Here is a 6,000-nt window from a genome sequence, read left to right as displayed (position 1 = left end):
CACACACACACACACACACCCACAACACACATACACACACACACAAGTGAACACATCAGAATGTTAGGTGGCTGTGATGTCATCAAAGGCAACGTGATGACGTCACAGACAATGTGCTTTGATCTTGCATGGGCTCTGTGATGCCATCAGTGTTAGGTTATAACCCTAGCACCATGTCATTATCATACCTCCACTGGTTTTCGGGGGATAACTTTTGAAGGGATGGTGGTAGAGACTTGAAACCAAGCTCTGCACCCCCATTTTCGGACATTCCGGATCCAACGGTGCCACCCCCGAGTCTCTACGACGTCGGGAAGTGGGTCAACCAGAACCTCGAGGACTCTGGTGCATACCTCGACAGGTTTCGGGGGATAACTTTTGAAGGGATGGTGGTAGAGACTTGAAACCAAGCTCTGCACCCCCATTTTCGGACATTCCGGATCCAACGGTGCCACCCTCGCGTCTCTACGAGGTCGGGAAGTGGGTCAACCAGAACCTTGAAGACTCTGGTGCATACCTCGACGGGTTTTTGGAGGATAACGTTTGAAGGAAAGGTGGTAGAGACGTGAAACTAAGCTCTGCACCCCCATTTTTGGACATTCCGGATCCAAGGGTACCACCATCGAGTCTCTACAAGGTTGGGAAGTGGGTCAACTAGAACCTCGAGGACTCTGGTGCATACCTGGACGGGTTTTTGTGGAATAACTTTTGAAGTGAATGTGGTACAGACTTGAAAGCAGGCTCTGCACCCCCATAACTTTGTCTGCACACACACACACACACACACACACACACACACACACCCACAACACACATACACACACACACAAGTGAACACATCAGAATGTTAGGTGGCTGTGATGTCATCAAAGGCAACGTGATGACGTCACAGACACTGTTCTTTGATCTAGCATGGGCTCTGTGATGCCATCAGTGTTAGGTTATAAACCTAGCACCATGTCATTATCATACCTCCACTGGTTTTCGGGGGATAACTTTTGAAGGGATGGTGGTAGAGACTTGAAACCAAGCTCTGCACCCCCATTTTCGGACATTCCGGATCCAACGGTGCCACCCTCGAGTCTCTACGAGGTCGGGAAGTGGGTCAACCAGAACCTCGAGGACTCTGGTGCATACCTCGACAGGTTTCGGGAGATAACTTTTGAAGGGATGGTGGTAGAGACTTGAAACCAAGCTCTGCACCCCCATTTTCGGACATTCCGGATCCAACGGTGCCACCCTCGAGTCTCTACGAGGTCGGGAAGTGGGTCAACCAGAACCTCGAGGACTCTGGTGCATACCTCGACAGGTTTCGGGAGATAACTTTTGAAGGGATGGTGGTAGAGACTTGAAACCAAGCTCTGCACCCCCATTTTCCGACATTCCGGATCCAACGGTGCCACCATCGAGTCTCTACGACGTCGGGAAGTGGGTCAACCAGAACCTCGAGGACTCTGGTGCATACCTCGACAGGTTTCGGGGGATAACTTTTGAAGGGATGGTGGTAGAGACTTGAAACCAAGCTCTGCACCCCCATTTCTGGACATTCCGGATCCAACGGTGCCACCCTCGCGTCTCTACGAGGTCGGGAAGTGGGTCAACCAGAACCTTGAAGACTCTGGTGCATACCTCGACGGGTTTTTGGAGGATAACGTTTGAAGGAAAGGTGGTAGAGACGTGAAACTAAGCTCTGCACCCCCATTTTTGGACATTCCGGATCCAAGGGTACCACCATCGAGTCTCTACAAGGTTGGGAAGTGGGTCAACTAGAACCTCGAGGACTCTGGTGCATACCTGGACGGGTTTTTGTGGAATAACTTTTGAAGTGAATGTGGTACAGACTTGAAAGCAGGCTCTGCACCCCCATAACTTTGTCTGCACACACACACACACACACACACACACACACACACACACACACACACACACCCACAACACACATACACACACAAGTGAACACATCAGAATGTTAGGTGGCTGTGATGTCATCAAAGGCAACGTGATGACGTCACAGACACTGTGCTTTGATCTAGCATGGGCTCTGTGATGCCATCAGTGTTAGGTTATAACCCTAGCACCATGTCATTATCATACCTCCACTGGTTTTCGGGGGATAACTTTTGAAGGGATGGTGGTAGAGACTTGAAACCAAGCTCTGCACCCCCATTTTCGGACATTCCGGATCCAACGGTGCCACCCTCGAGTCTCTACGAGGTCGGGAAGTGGGTCAACCAGAACCTCGAGGACTCTGGTGCATACCTCGACAGGTTTCGGGGGATAACTTTTGAAGGGATGGTGGTAGAGACTTGAAACCAAGCTCTGCACCCCCATTTTCGGACATTCCGGATCCAACGGTGCCACCCCCGAGTCTCTACGACGTCGGGAAGTGGGTCAACCAGAACCTCGAGGACTCTGGTGCATACCTCGACAGGTTTCGGGGGATAACTTTTGAAGGGATGGTGGTAGAGACTTGAAACCAAGCTCTGCACCCCCATTTCTGGACATTCCGGATCCAACGGTGCCACCCTCGCGTCTCTACGAGGTCGGGAAGTGGGTCAACCAGAACCTTGAAGACTCTGGTGCATACCTCGACGGGTTTTTGGAGGATAACGTTTGAAGGAAAGGTGGTAGAGACGTGAAACTAAGCTCTGCACCCCCATTTTTGGACATTCCGGATCCAAGGGTACCACCATCGAGTCTCTACAAGGTTGGGAAGTGGGTCAACTAGAACCTCGAGGACTCTGGTGCATACCTGGACGGGTTTTTGTGGAATAACTTTTGAAGTGAATGTGGTACAGACTTGAAAGCAGGCTCTGCACCCCCATAACTTTGTCTGCACACACACACACACACACACACACACACACACACACACACACACACCCACAACACACATACACACACACACAAGTGAACACATCAGAATGTTAGGTGGCTGTGATGTCATCAAAGGCAACGTGATGACGTCACAGACACTGTGCTTTGATCTAGCATGGGCTCTGTGATGCCATCAGTGTTAGGTTATAACCCTAGCACCATGTCATTATCATACCTCCACTGGTTTTCGGGGGATAACTTTTGAAGGGATGGTGGTAGAGACTTGAAACCAAGCTCTGCACCCCCATTTTCGGACATTCCGGATCCAACGGTGCCACCCTCGAGTCTCTACGAGGTCGGGAAGTGGGTCAACCAGAACCTCGAGGACTCTGGTGCATACCTCGACAGGTTTCGGGGGATAACTTTTGAAGGGATGGTGGTAGAGACTTGAAACCAAGCTCTGCACCCCCATTTTCGGACATTCCGGATCCAACGGTGCCACCCTCGCGTCTCTACGAGGTCGGGAAGTGGGTCAACCAGAACCTTGAAGACTCTGGTGCATACCTCGACGGGTTTTTGGAGGATAACGTTTGAAGGAAAGGTGGTAGAGACGTGAAACTAAGCTCTGCACCCCCATTTTTGGACATTCCGGATCCAAGGGTACCACCATCGAGTCTCTACAAGGTTGGGAAGTGGGTCAACTAGAACCTCGAGGACTCTGGTGCATACCTCGACGGGTTTTTGTGGAATAACTTTTGAAGTGAATGTGGTACAGACTTGAAAGCAGGCTCTGCACCCCCATAACTTTGTCTGCACACACACACACACACACACACACACACCCACACCCACAACACACATACACACACACACAAGTGAACACATCAGAATGTTAGGTGGCTGTGATGTCATCAAAGGCAACGTGATGACGTCACAGACACTGTGCTTTGATCTAGCATGGGCTCTGTGATGCCATCAGTGTTAGGTTATAAACCTAGCACCATGTCATTATCATACCTCCACTGGTTTTCGGGGGATAACTTTTGAAGGGATGGTGGTAGAGACTTGAAACCAAGCTCTGCACCCCCATTTTCGGACATTCCGGATCCAACGGTGCCACCCTCGAGTCTCTACGAGGTCGGGAAGTGGGTCAACCAGAACCTCGAGGACTCTGGTGCATACCTCGACAGGTTTCGGGGGATAACTTTTGAAGGGATGGTGGTAGAGACTTGAAACCAAGCTCTGCACCCCCATTTTCGGACATTCCGGATCCAACGGTGCCACCCTCGCGTCTCTACGAGGTCGGGAAGTGGGTCAACCAGAACCTTGAAGACTCTGGTGCATACCTCGACGGGTTTTTGGAGGATAACGTTTGAAGGAAAGGTGGTAGAGACGTGAAACTAAGCTCTGCACCCCCATTTTTGGACATTCCGGATCCAAGGGTACCACCATCGAGTCTCTACAAGGTTGGGAAGTGGGTCAACTAGAACCTCGAGGACTCTGGTGCATACCTCGACGGGTTTTTGTGGAATAACTTTTGAAGTGAATGTGGTACAGACTTGAAAGCAGGCTCTGCACCCCCATAACTTTGTCTGCACACACACACACACACACACACACACACCCACACCCACAACACACATACACACACACACAAGTGAACACATCAGAATGTTAGGTGGCTGTGATGTCATCAAAGGCAACGTGATGACGTCACAGACACTGTGCTTTGATCTAGCATGGGCTCTGTGATGCCATCAGTGTTAGGTTATAAACCTAGCACCATGTCATTATCATACCTCCACTGGTTTTCGGGGGATAACTTTTGAAGGGATGGTGGTAGAGACTTGAAACCAAGCTCTGCACCCCCATTTTCGGACATTCCGGATCCAACGGTGCCACCCTCGAGTCTCTACGAGGTCGGGAAGTGGGTCAACCAGAACCTCGAGGACTCTGGTGCATACCTCGACAGGTTTCGGGAGATAACTTTTGAAGGGATGGTGGTAGAGACTTGAAACCCAGCTCTGCACCCCCATTTCTGGACATTCCGGATCCAACGGTGCCACCCTCGCGTCTCTACGAGGTCGGGAAGTGGGTCAACCAGAACCTTGAAGACTCTGGTGCATACCTCGACGGGTTTTTGGAGGATAACGTTTGAAGGAAAGGTGGTAGAGACGTGAAACTAAGCTCTGCACCCCCATTTTTGGACATTCCGGATCCAAGGGTACCACCATCGAGTCTCTACAAGGTTGGGAAGTGGGTCAACTAGAACCTCGAGGACTCTGGTGCATACCTCGACGGGTTTTTGTGGAATAACTTTTGAAGTGAATGTGGTACAGACTTGAAAGCAGGCTCTGCACCCCCATAACTTTGTCTGCACACACACACACACACACACACACACACACCCACACCCACAACACACATACACACACACACAAGTGAACACATCAGAATGTTAGGTGGCTGTGATGTCATCAAAGGCAACGTGATGACGTCACAGACACTGTGCTTTGATCTAGCATGGGCTCTGTGATGCCATCAGTGTTAGGTTATAACCCTAGCACCATGTCATTATCATACCTCCACTGGTTTTCGGGGGATAACTTTTGAAGGGATGGTGGTAGAGACTTGAAACCAAGCTCTGCACCCCCATTTTCGGACATTCCGGATCCAACGGTGCCCCCCTCGAGTCTCTACGACGTCGGGAAGTGGGTCAACCAGAACCTCGAGGACTCTGGTGCATACCTCGACAGGTTTCGGGGGATACCTTTTGAAGGGATGGTGGTAGAGACTTGAAACCAAGCTCTGCACCCCCATTTCTGGACATTCCGGATCCAACGGTGCCACCCTCGCGTCTCTACGAGGTCGGGAAGTGGGTCAACCAGAACCTTGAAGACTCTGGTGCATACCTCGACGGGTTTTTGGAGGATAACGTTTGAAGGAAAGGTGGTAGAGACGTGAAACTAAGCTCTGCACCCCCATTTTTGGACATTCCGGATCCAAGGGTACCACCATCGAGTCTCTACAAGGTTGGGAAGTGGGTCAACTAGAACCTCGAGGACTCTGGTGCATACCTGGACGGGTTTTTGTGGAATAACTTTTGAAGTGAATGTGGTACAGACTTGAAAGCAGGCTCTGCACCCCCATAACTTTGTCTGCACACACACACACACACACACA

The sequence above is a fragment of the Lutjanus erythropterus genome, chromosome 17 (genome assembly GCF_056507025.1).
Source record: "Lutjanus erythropterus isolate fLutEry1 chromosome 17, fLutEry1.hap2, whole genome shotgun sequence".
NCBI classification, from domain to species: domain Eukaryota; kingdom Metazoa; phylum Chordata; class Actinopteri; order Lutjaniformes; family Lutjanidae; genus Lutjanus; species Lutjanus erythropterus.
Note: the sequence above shows the minus strand (reverse complement) of the source record.